The 19,546-nt window shown below is 55.0% G+C and overlaps 1 protein-coding gene across 14 annotated transcripts in view; it reads left to right on the top strand.

Annotated features, from left to right (window-relative positions):
* The window catches only part of ADCY7 (adenylate cyclase 7), a 59,460-nt gene that overhangs the window by 1,162 nt on the left and 38,752 nt on the right, over window positions 1-19,546 (top strand). For 2 of the 14 annotated variants that reach the window (XM_027092161.1, XM_027092162.1), the window contains exon 2: window positions 4,674-4,844. The exons of 11 other annotated variants lie outside the window; for them this stretch is intronic. The gene's annotated coding sequence lies outside the window, so the exon portion shown is untranslated. Of the gene's footprint in view, window positions 1-4,673; window positions 4,845-18,159; window positions 18,171-19,546 lie in introns of those variants that run through there. One more of the 14 variants, XM_027092166.1, reaches the window with a different exon arrangement.

Below are 19,546 nucleotides of genomic sequence, written 5' to 3' on the forward strand. Positions count from 1 at the left end.
AATTCGTGTTCTTTCTGAGTCCCAGAGCCAGAGCTGGAAAATGAGAGTTTGGGCCCTTTCACTAGAAGTGGAGCCTTTAAGGTGAGGACCACTGGTGCCCTTGGTGGTTAGGCTGTGCCTGGAATGGCCAGATCTGGACTGGCCTTAGGTTCAGGGCCCTCATTGCTTGCTGAAGCCTCCTCAGACCTGGTCCAGGATGATGGTCAACAGAAGCATGAATGAATGAATGAACGAACGAATGACCAGCAGGACTGCAATGGTCTCAGGGTGTGAGGCTGAGGGCACTTGGCAGGTTGGGGCTTTGGGCTCAGAGATGAGGGCCTCTGGCATTCAATCAATCACCGCTCTCACACGTGGGCAGGTGCCCTCCTAGGAGAGGTGAGCGTGTCCCGCTGTGGACCTGGAGCTATAGGGGCAGATCCCCAGTGTAGTGAGGAAGCCCCACAGGGGTGGCCAGCTGGGTCTGGGGCATGGAGTTGGGTCCACAGGGTGACCTTTGGAGCTGCCTCCCCCAGTGCTGAATGTTTGGGATCCTCAGAGGCTGGGTCTTCTTCCTCAGCCCTCGATGCCCTTGGGCTTTTGAGAGCGGTTGCTCTTGGACCTTTTATGGAGGAAGGCTGAAAGAGGTGGGGGAGTTCCAATTTCTCAGGCCAGATGGCTTACAAAGCCATGGCATGTCCCTTGTACCGTTTGATCCTGTTAGGAACAGAATGACGAGCACCATTTATAGGTGGGAAAGCTGAAGCGCTTGAAGGTCTTGTAGCAAGTTAGGCCTGGAGTGGGGACTAGGGCCTGGCCTTCTGGTCTTCCCATCCCGTTTTGGCCTGGTTCTGGTGGAGTCTGACTAAGTACCCATTGGGAGCCTGATCCCATCCCAGCAGGCAGTCTTAAGTGAGCGCATTAAATCACCCTCAAGGGTAGAGCACATTGCCTGCCCACCCACCTGCCCACCTCTCTTCCTCCTGTTCCTACTGCTTACCAGGAGATGCTCTGGACTTTGCTGCTGACCTCACCTCTTGGATCCCCTTCCTCTGCAGCTGGGCTCAAAGGGACTGCTAATGGGGGGATAACGGCTTATGTTGCCTCTGTGGCTAACTCCAGCAAGGGAGCCTCGACCGGCCTGCCCTGGTAGGAGGCAGAAAAGCGAGTTAGGCGTGGTCCCTGCCCCCTGCCAACAGGGGCGACAGAGTGGTTGCACCTTGACCCCAAACACCTCTGTAGAGAGAGGCTCACAGAGCAGGCAGGCCGGTCTGTGCGCTAGAAGGATGGGCGGAGGGGTCTTCATTGTGATATCTTTGGGAGAGTTTGTCGATAGGTCATTTTCTTATTTCTTCATGCCTTCTGTATTTTCAAAATTGTCTACAATGAAGAAGAAAAGCAAAACTATTCCGTTTTTGTTTGTTCTGGAAAATTTTCAAGAGCTGCTCTGCTTCTGAAACTTGGAATTGGGTTTGCAGGTGAGGTCGGTAAACTTCCGAATTTAATAGGGCATCCAAAGGGAAGGTCCCAGGATTTTGAGATATTTCAGCACAAATTAGTCTACAGAATGGCCTGGAGCTCAGGCAGAAGTTGCAAACTTCTTGTTGACAGTGTTGCCTCTCCCACTGCGAGTCTGCTGGTATTTGTGGCTCACGACCAACTGTTGGAGAGCTATCTGATGGGGCCTAGCTGGTGGGTGGGCAAGAGCTAGAGGTGATGGAGGCAAGGTTGGTGGCAGCTTCCAGGCCCTGAGCCACACCCATCTGGGAATCAAAGAGAGTGGTTTTTTAAGCTGATGCTGCCCGGCCTAGGTTGGAATTGGGGGTAGGGACTTTGGCCAGAGAAGAGTGGACAAGTCCACATCCACGTGGGTCCTCCCTGAGGAAGCTGAGTTTGTGGGATCAGCCCGCAGCCTCCTGGTCCTCTTTGCACGCAACACAGGCTGCGTGATGCCCTGGAGTCCTGAGTCCTTGCTGCGAGAGCTCCGCTCCCACCTCCAGCCCTTCCTTTTGCTATTCCTTCTTCCTATAAACCCTCCTCTCCAGTGCAACTCCGTCATGTGTCTTAGGATGTGCTCAGCCCCCTCTTGGACAACTGACCTCAGGGGTCCCCTTCAGTCTGGTGCTCTGTGGGTCAGGGACATGGCCTGAGGGCCCTTTTGACTTCAGGCTCTGTCCCTGGGGTATTTGCCTTGCTCTGATTTTGGGACATGGGCATTTGTACCTGGACTGTCACTTTAAGAGGGGGAAAAAGCAAGGTAGGAGCTGTGGGCCCCTCCAGCTCTCCACCGCCCAGCTTGTATAGAGGGAGCTAAATGGGGCCCCACAGGGTGGGGTGGTGGGCCTTGGGCCAGGGCCATTGCCAAGTGTGGGGAGCTGGCAGCAGGAGGTCCAGCCAGTGTGTGCACAGGAGGCCACCCCTTCAGTTAATGACCACCTGCTGAGTGAGGTGGCTGTGATCAGCCATCCACCTGTTTGCAGAGGGAACCACTGTTTTCAGTTATTAACAACAAAGGTTACTATTTGCAAGCTTTTATGCTTGGAGGACAAGAACACAGGCTCTGGAGGGAACCTCTTGGGCTTGAGTCCAAGCTCAACATTTCCTAGCTGTGTGACTTTGGGCAGGGGCTTCAACCTCTCTGAGCTTCAGTTTCTTATCTATAAAATGGAGACAGAATAAGACTACTTATCTCAAAAGCCAGGAACAGTTCCAGATTAAAAGAGACCAAAGTGACGTGACAACCAAATGCAGTTATGTGAACCTGGGCTGAAAAGAATTACATAAAGGACATTATTAGGACAGCTGATGAAACTGGATATGGACTGTAGATTAAAGTAGTGTGTCAATATTAAATGACCTGATAACTATATTGGTCCTTGTTCTTAAGAAACATGCACTGAAGTATTTAGGGGTAGAGGCTCACAGTATAGGCAAACCACTCTCAAATATTAAAGAGAAACATATGTATAGACAGATAGTAAAGAAAGTGAGACAAAATGGTACAAATAGGCAAATATCAATTAAAGTATAGGAGAGTTCTTTGTGGTTTTCATCTAACTTTTCTGAAAGTTTGAAACTGTTTCAAAATACACAGTTCAAAAAAATGCCTATCTAATAGTATGAATGAAATGACATTAACTGATGTTACTTAGAACAGTGCCTCGCACTCCCTGAACATTAGCTGTTATTGTTAGTGTTGCTTTTTGTTATCATTAATATGGACAAAGTATACATCTTTGTCTTTGTCTTACTTCATTGTCACAATACCCTGTGTTATTCTTCCACTTTACAGATGACAGTTGAAGCCCAAAGAGGTTAAGTGGTTTGCTCAGGGCCACACAGCAGTGAGTCCAGAGCACTGGTAGGAGAACTGCTTAAAATTTATTTTGGATTCATCGCCAGCATCTGCAACCATGAGATTTTATGTAAAAAAAACCCAATTTCTTTTTTTTCAGTTATATATACGTAATGTATATATATTGTTATCTATATGTAATTATATATATATAATTTTAAAAAATACATATTTTTCAGATTATTTTCATTATAGATGATTATAAAGTATTGAATATAGTTCCTTGTGCTATGCAGTAAATCCTTGTTGTTTATTTTATGTACAGTAGTGTGTATCTGTTAGTCGCATACCCCTAGTTTATCCACCCCCCCACCCCCCCTTTCCTCTTTGGTAACCAGTGAGTTTGTTTTCTACGTCTGTGAGTCTGTTTCTGTAAAAACCCAGATTTCTGATTTCCTTTGATAACTCAGAAGGCTTGCAACACTCGCCACATTCCTTTGTGGCAGCTACTGGCTGAAGCTCTTTACACAGCTTCTCTTTACACAGAGCTTGGGCCTCCAGTTTACCCTAGTCCCCAGCCAGCCAGCTGGCATCTCTGGTTGATGTCCCGTCTGATCTCTGGGGGCTCTGAGTTTGCGCCTCTGGGAGAGTGCCATTGTACGCCTGATCCCAGGGCTCCAGGCCAAGGCTTGGGTTCTTCCCTTCCCTCCTGATGCCCCACCTTGGGTTCTCCCCTCCGCCCACCTGCTCCTCCAGCCAGAGGGTGCAGCATTGCACGTCCTTTGCTCAACCTACACTTGAGCGCCTATCAGCTGTGTGGAGAGGGGCTGGGGGGCCGGATAGGAGGAGGTGCCGAAAGTTTTGTGGCTCCAGCCTGGTGTGTCCTACGACGTTCCTCGTCTTCCCTCGGTCCTGCCCGTGGCCCTAAGCAGTGCTCCTGGCTCTTCAGAAAGGGTACAGGGTGGTTTGCTGATACCCCATGAGGAGGGTGTAGGAGGAGCTCACAGAAGGGCCCCCAGGCTGCAGTCTTCATCTTGGTTTGGTGTATGTAGATGGGTGGTTATTTCTTTTCTCTGAGTTTCTGGTTCTTTCTCTGTAAATCGGGGCTATTCCGCCTTCCTGGAGGGTGGTCAGAGGGCTGGAGGGGCTAGCCTGTCAGCCTCGAGCAGCTGGAGATCTGGGGGTGTGGTCGTGGGGATTGTTTCATTCCACGTTCGGCCTCTGATGCCCCTGGTTCCCCACCACGCTGGGTGTAGAGTCAGCAGGTGCCCAAGAGGCAGAGGAATGAGCAAAGGCTGGAAATGAGGGCACCAGTCCACGGGCAGTGGGGGAGGGGAGGCTAGGCAGGTGGTGTTTATGTGGCCTTGTGGGTGTGCCTTACTGTACCCATCTCACACAGGAGGGAACAGGCTCTGTGAGGAGGTGGGAAGAGCTCACTTGGTGGATTTGGTGTCTGACAGATGGGGAAGCTGAGGCTCAGAGAGGCCGTGTGGCCTTGAGAAGTCCCACAGCCAGGCAACTTCTGCCTCCTGGGCCAAGACTGAGCAGCATTCCTGGGGAGGAGGAGAAGGTCAGCTCATTTTTTATTTTCAAATGGCTTGAATTTTGTGTTAATTACCCAAATAATTCACACTTATTACTAAAAAATCATAAAACCTAAGCAGTAAAGTGGGGATGGGCTTCCCTGGTGGCGCAGTGGTTGAGAGTCCGCCTGCTGATGCAGGGGACACGGGTTTGTGCCCCGGTCCGGGAAGATCCCACATACCGCGGAGCGGCTGGGCCCGTGAGCCATGGCCGCTGAGCCTGCGCGTCCGGAGCCTGTGCTCCGCAACGGGAGAGGCCACAACAGTGAGAGGCCCGCGTACTGCAAAAAAAAAAAAAAGTGGGGAGAAAAGCCAGAATCTGTACCCATTAATGTAACCTATTAGTGTATTGGTGTACGTCTTTCCAGACGATTTCTTGTTTTGGGGTTTTTTTTTTTTAAGCATGTGACAAGAAAAAAAAAAGCATTACAACATTTCTTACTGTGTCTGTCCTGCTTGCCCCCAGGCTTTGGGAGTGGAGTTGCTGGAGTTCTCAGACACATATCAGGCCCGCTCCAACATTTGGTATACTAGGAACCCTGGTTGATTTTCTCTGTACCCTATTGCTGGACATTTAGGGTTTTTTCCAGTATTTTTGCAGTTAGCTCACAGCGCTAAGTAGTCCGTAAGTTAAGTCTTCGTACACACTGGGGATTATTTTCTGTAGGGTTTGTGGCACTGCAGACTGGATGCAGGTTTGTGGTTGGGCCGTGTCTGCAGGCGTGGAGGTCCTGGGCGCCCCACTCCCCCGGTTAACTGCTTTGCGGTCAGAGGATGCGACGGGGAGGGGCTCCCACCGGAGGGCTTTGCCAGAAAAGGGGTTAAGATGCCGCCGTCCAGGCTGGTACTGGAAGCCTTTAAGCTCCTGTGCGGGAGTTGGGTGGAGGTGGAGGCGAAGGAGAAGGTGGCCGCTGCTCCAGGCTAGTACATGACGGTGGAGCCTGCAGCCCTGCAGCCTCCTGTGCTACCGCAGAGGGGCCTGGGGGCGTCTCTGCCCTGCTCAGGCTTCAGGCTGAGAGTGCATCCACCCCTCCCAGTCGGGAGCAGGGCTGAGGCTGATTCTGTGTTACTGGCTCTGAGACTCCCTGGGGGCAGGGTGGGGGGCATTCCTCATCTGTAGGAAGGGGCTGAACATGTCGCCTTCACCAAGTGAGATGCAAATGAGACAACAGACGCCAGAGCTCTTACAGTGACAGTGTTTCAACATTCCATTATGGAAAAATTAAACACCCACAAAGGAAGACAGAATAGCATGTCCACCCCCATATACTCAACCCCTAGATGCCACGGTTTCCAGCTCTTGGCTAACCTGGAGTCATCTCTCCTCCCACACACTTCCCTCCTTCAGACCTCATATCACTTCATCTGTAAAAATTGTAGTACAGGCATATGTCGTTTTATTGTGCTTTGCAGGTATCGTGTTTCTTTTTTATTATAAATTGGAGGCTTGTGGCCACCTTGCCCTGTCAGATGATCTTTAGCATTTTTTAGCAATAAAGTCTTTTAAAATTAAGATATGTACATTGTTTAGACATAATGGTATTGCACACTTAACAGACTACAGTACAGTGTCAACATAACATTTATATGCATTAGGAAACCAAAAAAAAAATTCGTGTGACTCACTTTATTGCAATATTTGCTTTATTGCAGTGATCTGGAACTGAACCTGCAATACCGAGGAACTATTCCTAAAGGAGAAGGAGTAGAAAAACAAAACAAAACAAAAAAACCCCAGAGTATTATTACCACACCTAAAACTTAGCAATATTCTTTAAGATCATAGCTATCCATGCAGTGTATTGTGTTCAAATTTCCAATTGTTTCGTAAATGTCAAAAAAATATATATATATTATTTTAGTTTTTTAAAATCAGCGTCCAAATGAGGTCTATGTAATGAGATTGGTTGATATATTTCTCAAGTCTTCTTTCATCTGTATGATTGATATTCATTCACTCTCTCTCATGCCATGTTTTTTTTTTTTTGCTTCCTATAATGCTTAATGTGTTTTTTATCCACCGAACCTCCTATAGATTGGTAGTTGTATCTGGAGCCTTGATCTAATTTACTTTTGACTTTTTTTCCACACAAGAGCACATTGGAAATGGGGTTGCAAACTTCTACTGGGAGGCTCACATTGTCTGGTTCAATCTCTTTTTGTGATCTTCAGTGGCTTTTTTAAAAATTTATTTTCTTTATTTTTTTTGTCTGCGTCGGATTTTTAGTTGCGGCACGCAGGATGTTTCCGTTGCGGCACGGGCTCTTCGTTGTGGCCTGCGGGCTTCTCTCTAGTTGTGGCATGCTGGCTTAGTTGCCCCCCGGCATGTGGAATCTTAGTTCCCTGACCAGGGATCGAACCTGTGTCCCCTGCACTGGAAGGCGGATTCTTTACCACTGGATCACCAGGGAAGTCCCTAAGGTAGTAATATTTTAAATTATCATAAAAACTTTCCATTTTCACTTGGTTACAGGTGGTGCTGAGTTTGGCATTGGGTGGAGACCTTCCAGTCTCAGGCCATTGTTTTTCCTTATTCCTGCTTTTTCTTCATAGTAGTTGCTTTTCCCTGTTATCTTTTAATTACATGGGAGGTATATTTTCATTAGAGAAAATTGGAAAACAGGCATAAGTAAGAAAATATGCAATTAAAACTGTGCTGAATTTTATCACCTAGCGATAACTCCTAAGATTTGGAGTATATTTTTCTGGATTTTCCTCTGTGTTAAAAAATATACGTAAATCTGTGATATTGTTGAATGAAAGGTCTGTTTTCACCTCGTGGCACCTCCATAACCTCCTTCCCAGGATCTGTAGGGAGGGTCATGGTTTTCCTCCCTGTCCATCAGTAGTTCACACCAGACGGGGTGTGGGGAAGACAGGCGGCCGCTGGTGTAGCCCAGCTGCCAAGTTTTTCAAAGGAAATAAGGACTTTTGGTTGGCAGGGCAGTTGCTTTCACATCTGTTCTTTTAGGATTCTCTGCAGTTACTCAACACACTGTGACCTGGGCTGCCCCTTTCCTTCTCCAAAGCCCTGTCCCCGAGGCCTGGCAGAGGCTGGGGCCATGGGGGTCATGGGAGCCAGCCCCCTGCCCTCTGGCAGGCTGTACCACCAACATGATGCAGGGTGGTTCATTTTTCCTTGTCTGGCATTCTAACTGAGACAAGCAGCAGCTATTTAGATTTCTGCATAGGAGGGGCAGTGGCTAAGGGAGCTGAGTTTGGTTGCAAAGGTGCTGTTTACTTATTAACACATGTGTTTCTTTGGAGTGGCTTTGTATCTCACCCCTTAGGACCACCACTGATTAGGAGTGAAGGCCTTTGTTCCATCCTATAACTTGTAACTGGTTGCATGACCTCAGTCGGCCCCTTCTCTGGACTGAAGGAATGCGCCAGAGCATCTCCATATGTTCCCAGCCTGGGGAAGGAAGGGATCCTAGCACCTCCCTGAGTTTGCAGTCGACTGGGAAGAGATGGTGGCAGAGGGGCCAGAGGTGAGTCACTGCATTGGAATGCACCCCACCCCCCCAGTGTGAAAAATCATTCTGGGAGGAGGGTGAGTGATGGGACCACAAGGCTGTGCCTGCCTCGGTGAGGCTGTCTCCTTGGGGATCTCCTGGCCCAGAGCGTGGAAGAACTGGGGGCCTGGAGGAGTGGGGCCAGCAGACCTGACACCGGTACTGAGCCAGACTGCTCTGTCCTCCCAGGCAGGGGGAGTGCTGCTGTCTGCACAGAGTGGGTTCTGTGTTTCTGCTTTATGTTCTTGTCAGGAGATTCTGGGTGCAGATCAGTTTGGCAGAGATGTCGTGAAGGCCTCCTAAGTGCCTGGTACTGGGGATGGGTGGGTCTGCTGGAAGAGCAGAGGTGCCCCCCTGTCTCTCCTGATCAGGTCGGGATGCTACAGTGAGAGTGCATCAGTCCAGTCTTGATGGGGACTGGAGGATCTGCTTCCGAGGTGACTCGGTCACATGGATGGCAGGTTGGTGCTGGCTGTGGGCAGGAGGCCTCAGTTCCTCACCACGGGGCTACTTGAGTGTCTCACGACACGTTGGCTAGCTTCTCCCCAGAGGAAGTAATCCAAGAGGCAGCAAGGTGGAAGCCAAAGTATTTTTCATGACTTCAGAAGTCAAACATGTGATTTCTGCAGTATTTTGTTGGTCACCCAGGTAATGTGGGAGGACACCATACAAGGGCGTGAACACCAGGAGGCAAGGGTCATTGGAGGCTGACTACCACTGTGGCATAGATGAGCCCAGCAGCTTCCAGTTCATATCCTCCCAGCCTAGTGAAATGAGAGCATCTTCTTTTTCCGGTTAGTTCCAACAAAAGTCCCAGAATTCAACATTGTGAGTCCCATGCCCGTTCCTCAATGAACACTGATCAGGAGCCCACCCCTGCAGGGCTGGTTCTCCATAGGAATAGGGAGCTGTTACTAGAAGTGAAAATGGATGCTACAGGAGGAAGGGAACAGTGTATGTCCTCTAAGGAGAGGCCTGTGGCACTGTGGCCCAGCGGAGGTGACGATGGGGCGTTGCTTCCTGAAAGAGGTGGCGTTTGTACTTGTCTTGGCAGGTTGAGTAGCATTTTGACCATTCCTGGTTGCAGAAAGGCTTGAGCCAAGGTATAGCAGGGTGAGGCAGCTGGATCATGGGGTCAAAGGAGATCAGGATGGAAAGACGAATTGGGCCGGGTGTGGAGGCCCGAGAGGAGGAGCCAGGACTTGACTCAGGAGGTACCGTGAAGCCATGGAAGTTCTTTGAACAGGACAGGTGTGCAGTAGAGCCAGGATCTAGGGTTTATTACTTTTTTGTTGTTTGTTTTTTTGTTGCGGTACGCGGGCCTCTCACTGTTGTGGCCTCTCCCGCTGCGGAGCACAGGCTCCGGACGCGCAGGATCAGCGGCCATGGCTCACGGGCCCAGCGGCTCCGCGGCATGTGGGATCCTCCCAGACCGGGGCACGAACCCGTGTCCCCTGCATCGGCAGGCGGACTCTCAACCACTGCGCCACCAGGGAAGCCCAGGATCTAGGGTTTAAAACTGAGAGAGCGCCCTCTGTCCAGCCTCCCTTGTCTTCAGCTGTAACTGAGCACTTACTGTGTGCCTTATACACATTTCTCACTAACCCTCACAGCCTCCCAAGGAGCTGGATGATGATGTTGTCCTGACTTTACAGATGGGCTCCTTGAGCGGCCAAGATCGTGTAACTTGGCCAAGGTCACTTGATGGGGACTCTGATTGCAGAGCTCTCAGCCTCTTCATCCCACATTCATGGGACAAGGGACTGGGTTGGGGGTGAATCGCCAGACCTGATTGCTCAGACCCCTCTCTGGGGTGTGGTGACTGTAGTATTGATGGTTTCCGTGCTCACACTCCCTCTCATAAATCTGCCTGGAGTTTGAAACACGCTGGGGTACTGTGGGGTTTCTTCCCAAGGGGAAAGGGATTGACATCTGGGTTTGTCAAATGGGGCCAAACTATGTGCTCAGAGCTCAGTGTTATTTGTCTCTTGGTCGACTGCCAACTGTGTCTGCCTTGTTTTTGCTGCAGTTTTATTCTTTCTTGCCCACTATTTGACAGCCTTGCCACTGTCTACAGCCTATTGCTCCCACGCAGCAGTCAGGGATTGGCTGGGCCATCTCCCGGGCCTGGGGCACCCTCTCTTGGGTCCCCTTCTTCAGGGAGGCCCTGAACCTCCCCCAGGTGGGTGAGGTCTTTCTCCCCGGAGCTCCGGACCACATATCTTGCCTTCACGGACGCTTCTCCCAGATCTTTGTGCCATGTCTTTGGTGGTGGGCACGCTGTGTCCAAGTCACGCTTGTGTCCCCAGCCCAGAGGGAGTCCTGCCCACGGGGAGGAGGGCGGGTGCTGCTGAGTGGGACAGGAGAGGGTGGGGCTGTGCTTTGCGCCTGGCACCTTAGCGAACAGAAACCAGTCTTCCCTGCCTGATGCTGAGAAAGCCCGCGGTTGCCCCTCCTTTGGGGAAGTTTCGCTGGCAGGTTTGGGAGCACCGAGTGCCAGGGCTTGGAGACCTCGGGCGACGGCCCCTGCCAAGGAGGGCGTAGTGGGATCTGGATCAGCCTGTCTCCAGGGAAGCCCTTCTTTGCTCCTGGGGAGGGTCATGATGTGAGTGGTTGAGAGAGCCTAGGCCATAGAGTCAGACAGACCTGAGTCTGAATTCTGGCTCTGCCTTTTTTTTTTTTTTAAAGCTGTGTGTGCTTGGGCAAGTGGGTAGCCTGAGTCTCAGTTTTCTCTTCTGTAGAATGGGCACAATAGCGGGACCTCCTCATGAGGCTGTCAGTGTTTAAAGAGTGATCCTGGGTGCATTGGCCTGTGTGCACAGGTCCCGCCTGCTGGGACCTCGCAGTTGGTATGAGGGGTGAGGTGTCAAGTGCCGGGGGGCTGGGCCTCGGGGTGCAGCAGGTCAGCAGAGAAGAGTCTGCTTCCTCTGAGGAAAGAGCTGGAAGGGAGACCTGGGGAGGGCAGGACGTGCCAGCTGGGAAAATTGGACACCGTTCCCTACTTTGTTACTGAACAGTAGGGTTTACTGTCAGGATAGAAGGTGGAAGATGATCCCAGGTCCCCATGTCTCATGCTCAGAGGGCTCCCTGAGGACCAGGAGGTGCTTTCCCCCTCTGTTTTGGGAGGTCTGTGCGCCCTGCTTCCCAGTCCCTCCTAGTCTCCTGCCTCACCACTGAGCACCCCATGATCCCAGTGGGGAAACTGAGGCTCAGAGCCTTGTGTGAGTGGCGGAGCCAGGATGCGGCTCCCTGCCAGGCCGCTCTTGCTTCTAATTGCTCATTAGGGAGGCGTTTACTCCCTGCCTTCATAAGCTGTCGCCCGGCTTCTCATGCAGGCTGTTGGTCCTTGTTTTGTTTGTTACTTCTTGAAAATGGTTCCAGCTGAAAGCTTCCAATTTCCATGAAGTCACTGGAGGCAGGAGCCTGGCCTGACAGCTCTGCCCCTCCTGTTGAGGGCTCTGTGTGGCTGGGAGAGCCCCACTGCACACCCGAGAGGCCCTGAGCTGAGGGTTGAACGTGAGGGTTTCTGCTGCTCCCACCGCCAGAGCAGGAAGCTGTGGGTCCCAGATGTGACTCACTCTCATTAGGTAGCTGGTGGAACGAGCCTTCACACGTGTGAGCCTGGACACTGGCCTAGGAGGGGCAGGCGGTGGCCACTTCCACGCTGGCTCTGCCCCTGGCCCAGCTGCCGCGGGGCCCTGGAGGAGAGCCAGGTAATGTGGGGAGGGGAGCTGGGGCACCATGTGTCCTAGTGGCCTGGGCCTGAGGGGACCGCTGGGCAGCGCCCCTCCTCCCCAGGCGGGCCTAGCCTGGGAGCGGATGGACAGGGTCTGGACTGGAGGTAGGGGAGGCTTTGGAGGCTGCTGGGCAGGCGGCAAGGTGGGGGGGCTTCTGGACGAGAAGGAGATGCCTTGTCACCGGCTTTTCCCGGCCTGACCGGAAGGTGCTGTTATGACTGTGGTGGTGTTTATTTGGCTTGGTCCACCTAGACTGCCGTGACTGTCTCTCAGGTGCCCGAGTTTCTTTGCAGGGTTGTAATTTTACATTTACAAGTACACTACTTTTCTCAATGAAAGTAAAAGTTAACTGGGGAAGTGCAACTGAATTTATGTTGTTAGATTGAAAAAGAATAAGCAAAAACCAAACCCTGAAAGTGATGCGTGCCCATGAGGCAAAGAACCGAGATGCCTCAAGAAAATGGAACAGCCTCTCTTTCCCTCCAAGTCCTCCTAGCCCAAGGCCCCGGGACCACCAGTGTGGACCATGGGGAGTGGGTCTTTCTGGATCTTTCTGCCCACTCATCCAGACACACGTGCACAGACACAGGGCGAAGCAGGCATCTCCTGTCCGTGTCATCACATGGGGTTCAGGACAGCTGGCCCTGGGGGCTTCCTTCCTGGCCAGCCCTGAGGGGAGGGGGAGGGGAGGGGGTTGGGAAAGCAGAGGCCTGGGCTGGGCCTCTGGGAGACAGAACCCCGGTCCGCAAGGCCTGGACGGGTGCCTGGAATGGCTGTGTGACTGTGGGCTGTCACCGGCTCTCTGCCACAGACGTGCAGGTGGACGATGTGAGGGGGTGACCAGACCAGCGTTTCTCGGGGTGGGGACCCTGCTCCTCGGACGGTTTAGCCTGGACGTGGGTGAACATGCTTCACATGTAGGTATTCGTTTTCATACATTTCAGAAAAAAAATTTGGAAATAGGACATTGGATCTGTGACTTCATGCACATATTTTTGCCTTGGACAAGGCCGAAGAAGACACAGAAATGAAACGGGTAGACTTAAGAGGAAGTATAGTGGGACTGGCTCCACAGGAAGTGCGGGCGTCCAGCGGGGCGCGGAGTCTGGAAGGCCCGTCTGAGCGCCCTCCGTTCTGACCAGGCTGCGGGCCTCCCCGCTCCAGGTGGGCCCTGGGCTCCCTGGAGTTTTCCTGGGGCTCCTGGTGTAGGGGAGGGGACGCTCAGGTTGTGCACATTCTCTGCCCTCAGTGGGGAAGGTGTGAGCTCTGGCGGGGAAGTCGCCAGTGGTCATTCATCGAAAAGAAGTGACTGTTTACTGGCGGCCGTTTTCCCAGGGGTCGGGGGTGAGGGTGGTCTAACGGGGCCTCTTTGCCAGGAGTGGGTCTGGGGAGAGGCAGTCTTCCTATGGGCCCTATGGGGCTGGGGGCTGGCGCAGTGAGCCGGGGGTAGGGGGTGGGGAACGGGGCAGGAGTGGGGCTTCCACACAAGCCAGAGGTGCTTCTCAAGAGGAGACAGAGGCCCAACTTGACATCACTTTGGGCATGTGCACCCTCCTTTACAGTTTGTAACTATTGGTCTAACCCATTCCCTGCCTCCCCGCCACCCTGTGTGGTAGTGTCGTCTGTCCCCAGTTGACGGAGGAGAAGCCCAAGGCCAGCAGGGTACCATCTCGTCCTGGGCCACACAGGGAGTCGGTCCCCGGGGGCGTCCACTTGCACACACCACCTCTCACGGAGAGCCGCCGCGTTCGAGGCCTGGGGCTGCGTAGGGACGCTGTGCTTTGGGGAGGCTGGTGGGGGGCAGCACAGCTGAACAGGGGCTCTGGGTAGCTTGGGAGGGCTGGTGCGGGGGAGCCTTCCTGGCGGAGGGTCTTGCCTGTCCCTGCTGCGGGGTGGCTGGGCTGAGTCAGGGCTCGCACCCCAGCTGGGCCGTGTGTTCTTGGACCCGTGCTCGAGTCCTGCCTCAGCGGGGAGGTGGATGACCCAGCCCTTTGCATTTTCCATGACTTGCCATCCCACCATTACCAGGGGTCATGAAGGGGTGGCCGGTGGCCTGTCCCTCACCTCTCTCCTCCTGTCCTGGGCACATCGCACTGAGCAGAAGGCAGCTTTCCACATCCCATTGCCCAGGCCAAGGGCAGTGACTAACTCGCCCGGGAAAGTTCCAGGGCCCCCTGAGGGAGCAGGCAGAGTGGGTCACACTGGGCACCTGAGTCTGAGTGGCTGATTCTAGCCTTTTGTGGGGTCGGGTCTTAGGGATGAGAGGGAAGCGCTGATGGTGGACCTTTGGGGCGTTTACTGTCTTTAAAAAGGCCTATGTAGAAAGAGCTGGGAGTTAGTTTGGCTCAGTGAATGAGGCCTTGGCGTCTGAACAGTCGCCAGAGGAGCTGGGTCTTCCGGAGGTCGCCGCGTCCAGCCTGTCTCCAGATAGAGCTGGGTGATGGCCTGGGTTCAGCCGCACTGTGCCTCTTCCCGGCAGCGTGCGAGATGAGCGAGGGGCTGAGCTAGTTTCTTGCATCTATAAAATGGGCTGCTCGTGCTACCCAACGTGCCAGGTAGTTGTAGGATTAAACGAAGGGACGTACGTGGTACGGCTGGCACAGAGAAGCCACTACCCAAGTGGAGGTGTTTGTCGTTACTGCCCCGTCCTGCCTTGGGTGGGAGGGTGGACCTCCCTAGGGAAGGGCGCCTCGGAGGTGAGGATGGGCAGGGCCAGCTGAGGGGTGTCACTGAGAGGCCTCCCTGGTAGCCGGTGGGCCTGGGGGTAATCACTGACTCTCTATTCCTCAGTTTCCTCATCTGTACGATGGCAGTGCCCAGGCAGGTTGCTGGGAAAGTTAAATGCGTGAAAAATGCCTCCCAGGCATCTGAGACCAGCAAGCCGAGGCCTAGAGGTCCCTGGCAGTGGCGAGCCCCCCAGCCTGTGTGTGTGGAATCCTGCCAGCCCCTCCAGGGGTCCTCTAGCTCTGCCCCCACCCTCCCAGCTGAGCCTGCTTGCGGAGTCTCCACTTGCCCACCTGTGGCTCCTGCCAACACCCCCCAAGGAGGGTGGCACGGTGCCCACCTGACAGCCGCTGGCATCTGGCTCAACCTGCCGCTGCCCACGCATTTCACAAGGGGCTGCGTCATGGCTGGGGCATTGCCCAGTCCCGGGCGCAGACCTGCTGGGCTGAAGCACCTCCGTTCCCTGGGCTCCCCTTTCCTCATGCCCACACCCACCCCAAGCCTTCGGAGGAGGACAAGGTGTCGGGATGGGGCGGGGCGTGAGCCCTGGGCAGAGGTGGCCTCATTCCCTCTTCGGTTACCCTTCTCGCCGTGATGCCTGGGATGGTTGTTTCTCCCTGCACGTGCTGATCTCTGACGAGTGTATTTCACAGGCGTTTTCTGGGGCACTAAATGCTGTGCTGGGGGATAGACCTGAGCCCACCCTGTTGTGAAGATGGGGTGGGACAGCCCTGGAGAGGAGGCCCGTGGGGTTCCTGGGTTCCTCTTACACACATGTCAGTGAGTTCCTCCTGTCTGGTGTCACGTTTGAACCCCTTCTCCTGGCTTTTGCCCCCCTCGCCGTGTTGGCGAACCACCCGCCCGCCCCCGATTCTATGTCTCAGGCGCTCTGGGCCCACCCCCAGGCTTGGGCAGCAGGTCGGCTTGCCCCCTCTGCCCTTTGCCATGCATCCCCTCTGCTTAGAGTGCTTCCCCACCTCGAGCCCCCTTTTGCCTCGTGTCACCCCCTCGGGGTCCTCGGGCTCAGGAGAAGACGGGATGCAAGTGTGTCTGCTCTACTCGGCGGCCTCCCCCTTCCCCCTGGGCTCTGCTGGGGCACCAGGAACACCCTCCTCTTTGTGTCTCTGTCAGCCCACCCGCCTTGAGCTGCAGGAGTTACCCTGCAGCTGCGCTTGAGGAAAAAGAAACAAACTGAGGCCTTTGTTGTGGGCGCCCTGGTCCTCAGGCGTGATCCTGGCCCCCAAGGCCCACCTTCTCTGCTTTCTTCTGAGCTGGGCTGGAGGTGATGGGGTGGATGACCCAGGGGGGACTCGTGCCCACTTGGGGGTGGCAGCGTGGCAGGCCTGGCTTTGGGGCGTCGTGAGGCCCCCGGGGGTGACGCCGTCAGTGGTGCCACTACCCGCCTTCAGGACCCAGAGTACCTGCCGGAGGCCTCTTTGTCTTCCAGGAATCCAGGCCTTCTTGCCCTTGGAAGTGGCTTAGTTCACTACCTCAGGTGCGGCTGACTTGGGTCGACGGTTCCTGGCGTCACTGGCCGAGCAGGGGGAGGCCCAGGATCCAGGGCTGCGCCTTTCTCTGCACAGATGGGGAGACTGAGGCCCAGAGGGCTCCACAGCCCTGGGGCGAGTGTGTTTTCCTGGTCAGGGCTATTTGGAGGCACATTTCCCTGGCCTCGCTCAGTGGGGGACGTGGATTTGGGGTGGTCGTCCTCTCCTCCTGGCCTCTCTCCTCATCTCTGCAGTAGTCAGGCTGACCCTATCCCTGCGCACCTCCCTGCTGTGCGGGCCAGGGACCTCCCGGGCCTGCCCACCCCTGCTGCCCAAGCCCTACTCCCTGGCCTCTCCTTCGGGCCCCATCCGCCTGGGGGAGGAGGTGCCCTTTGAATAAGTCGTCTGGAGGCGTTGCTCTAATGGGGTCCTGGGCTAATGGGGAAGTGTCCTCTTTTGAAATATTCAGACTCCCTGGAAGGGGTGCCTTAGTGCCAGGCAAGGCCTGGGACAGGGGCTGGCACCCCGGCATCCCTTTGTCAGACCCCGCTTTCTGAGCAGGGGACCAAGAGAAGAGAAGAGCTGCCTTTTGGGGGCTGACAGGAAGTGAGGCTGAGGCCCCTGGGACTCGCAGTGTGTCCCCCAGGTCTTTGTTGTTGAGGTCTTTGTTGTGGGTGCCCTACTCCTCGGCCGTGTTCCTGCCCCCCAGGGCCCACCTCCTCTCTCTCTGTCTCTCCTGGGCCCGGCTGGAGATAATGGGGTGGGAGTGATGTCAGAGTTTCTCAGGCCCACCCCTCCTGTTTGGAGCCAGTTGGGGTGGACCCACGTAACAGCACTCTCTGTGTGCCAGCCTCTGTGTGAGGCCCTTGGGCATTCGGTACCATCACCAGTCCATTCTACAAATGAGAAAACCGAGGCCCAGAGAGGTTAATTAACGTGCCTCAGGTCACACAGCTCCTCTGATGTGGAGCTGGGGTTCTCGCCTGTTTGGTCTCAGAGCCTGTGCTCACAACCACTAGGCTGCCCGGCCAGAGGCTGGGCCCTCTCCCACCCTGGCATTTCTTTGCCTCGTGTGGCTTCTTTGGCACACGTGTCTTCCCTCCCCGCAACATGGGCTCCCAAGGGACCCTGCGTCCATCTTGTTTCTTCAGCACTTCACCTGGTACCTGGCATGGGCAGGAGCCCAGTGGGCACCTGTTGGATGGTAGCGCGGGAGCCTTAGGCTGGGGCCTGTTTTCCTGTGGTAGAAACAACACAGCAAGGTTGGCCCCCTTCCATGTGCGAAGTTTCTGGATTTGTAAGGAGTGTTTTAGCCACGAGGTCATTTCACTGCCAGAACAGGCCGGGGGGTGGGGGAGTGTTTTCGTCCCCATCGCTCAGGTGAGAAATCGAGGCCTGAGAGGCAGGTGACGTGCCAAAGCTCAAGCGGATGGGACTAGGGACCCCAGGGTTGGGGGCCGGACCCTGCAGTTCAGGGCGGGCTGTATTTGACTCAGTTCGTGAACTTGGGGTTTGAGCGTCCGCTATGTGCCAGGCACTGTTGGGTCCTGAAAGCAGGGCGGCGCGTGGCCAGACATCGGCCTTGGTAGAGGCATCACGTGATTGGGCAGTGACAGGCCAGGGGCCCTGTTCTGTGGTGGGAAGTGCAGGCACTGAGTCAAGGCTGGGCAGCCCTCCTGGAGGAGGTGGCAGCTCAGCCTGGCTCTCAAGGGCCGGTAGGAGTTTGCCAGGCAGAGGGGGTTTGAGGGTGGGGAGGTAGGCAGTGCTTTTAGACTGTCTGAGCCTGGAGACAAAAGGGTGGGGCTTGTTTGGGGAACCGAAATAAGTCAAATCACACAGCCGAGAAGAAGGTCTCAGGAAGCCCTGGAGGAGTTGGTTGGCTGGCGGTGAGCAGGACGGGGCTCGTTGTCTTTGGGGTCGCGGACAGGCGTGGGGAGCCCTGGTGGAAAATCCCAGGGGAGGCTTGGGTTTGGGGGGCATGTGGCTACCGGAGACTGCGCCTCCGTCACGGCGACTTCCTGTGCCCGGCGGAGGCTGGAAGGAAGGGGAGCCCAAGCACAGCCGTGGGGAGGGCTCCCGAGCCCCTGTGTTTGTGGCTCCGGAAGCCGGGCTTTTAGGGGTGCAGGGGAGGTCAGCTGGGGCTGCTTCCCCTGCAGAAGGGCTCTTCCGGGCTCTGGGCTGGGCTTTACCAGGTAGCCCTTCCGCCCCTGTCCCCCATGTGCCCCTTTGACCTCGCACAGTCCCCAGGAAGCCTTGGGGAAGGGGGGTCTTAGCATCTTGGGTTAGGGCCGGGCACTCTTGGTGGCTGGTGTGGCGGGAGTCCGAGGGAGGACCTCTTGGGGAGGCACTGGCTTTGGGAGCCAGACTAGATAGACAGTGATGCCTCACGGGTGCTGGGGAGGCCACGGCCCCAACAGGGCCGGCTGAGCTCTGCGTGGAGGTGCCTCTCCACGTGCCTTTCCCGCTGCCCTCTCTGTGGCTAGCTTCTCTGGTAGTCTCAGTGAGAAGGGACCTCGCACACCCTGGGGGCCTTCCCTGCCCCGGGGGGAATCAGGCCCAGAGAGGGCGAGAGGCGGAGCGGGGCCGGACCTTAGGTCTCTGTCCCCCGTGCTGCTTTGCTTATGGCAGGTGGGGAGACTGAGGCAGGGGGCGCTTCGCAGCCCTGCGCGGGAGAGGCAGGAAGTACGACAGGAGGGTCTTTCCTGGTTGGTATTCAGTGCCTTTTCCCACTTTCTCTTCCCCAGGGCAGATTGCTTCCCCAGTTGAAAACTGCCCTAGGGCAGGGCCTCCTCCAGTCTTCCCCGAATGCTACCCTGAAGGCCAAGGTCAGGGCTGGTCCCTGTGCGCCCACGCAGCCCAGCCCAGGGGAAGGTGGAGGCGGGGTAGTCGGGGGCCCAGCTTGAGGGAGCTCCCAGGCTCTCAGAAAAGGGGCAGATCGTGGCCTCTGTGGGCCACAGTTGCCCAGGGAGTCTTCTTGGGGGAGGATCCCTGAGCCGAGTCTTGGAGATGCCAAAGTCAGCATTTCCCCAAGAGGATCCCTTAGAGATTTAATGCAAAAAGGGCCTCGTGAGCCAAAAAGACTGGGAAATGCTTAGCTGTGTTCATTAATTCAGCAGCTTGCTTTCCTGCAGGACTTCTCAGAACCTTGAATTTGCTAATGTGCACAGGGTATCTTTAGAGAAGGAGGAAGAGAATGCGAAGCCCAGCACTGCCTGTGACCAGAAAC

This window comes from Aethalodelphis obliquidens, unplaced genomic scaffold (assembly GCF_003676395.1).
Source record: "Aethalodelphis obliquidens isolate GAN/ISIS:26980383/991018 unplaced genomic scaffold, ASM367639v1 scaffold75, whole genome shotgun sequence".
Taxonomy (NCBI): Eukaryota; Metazoa; Chordata; class Mammalia; order Artiodactyla; family Delphinidae; genus Aethalodelphis; species Aethalodelphis obliquidens.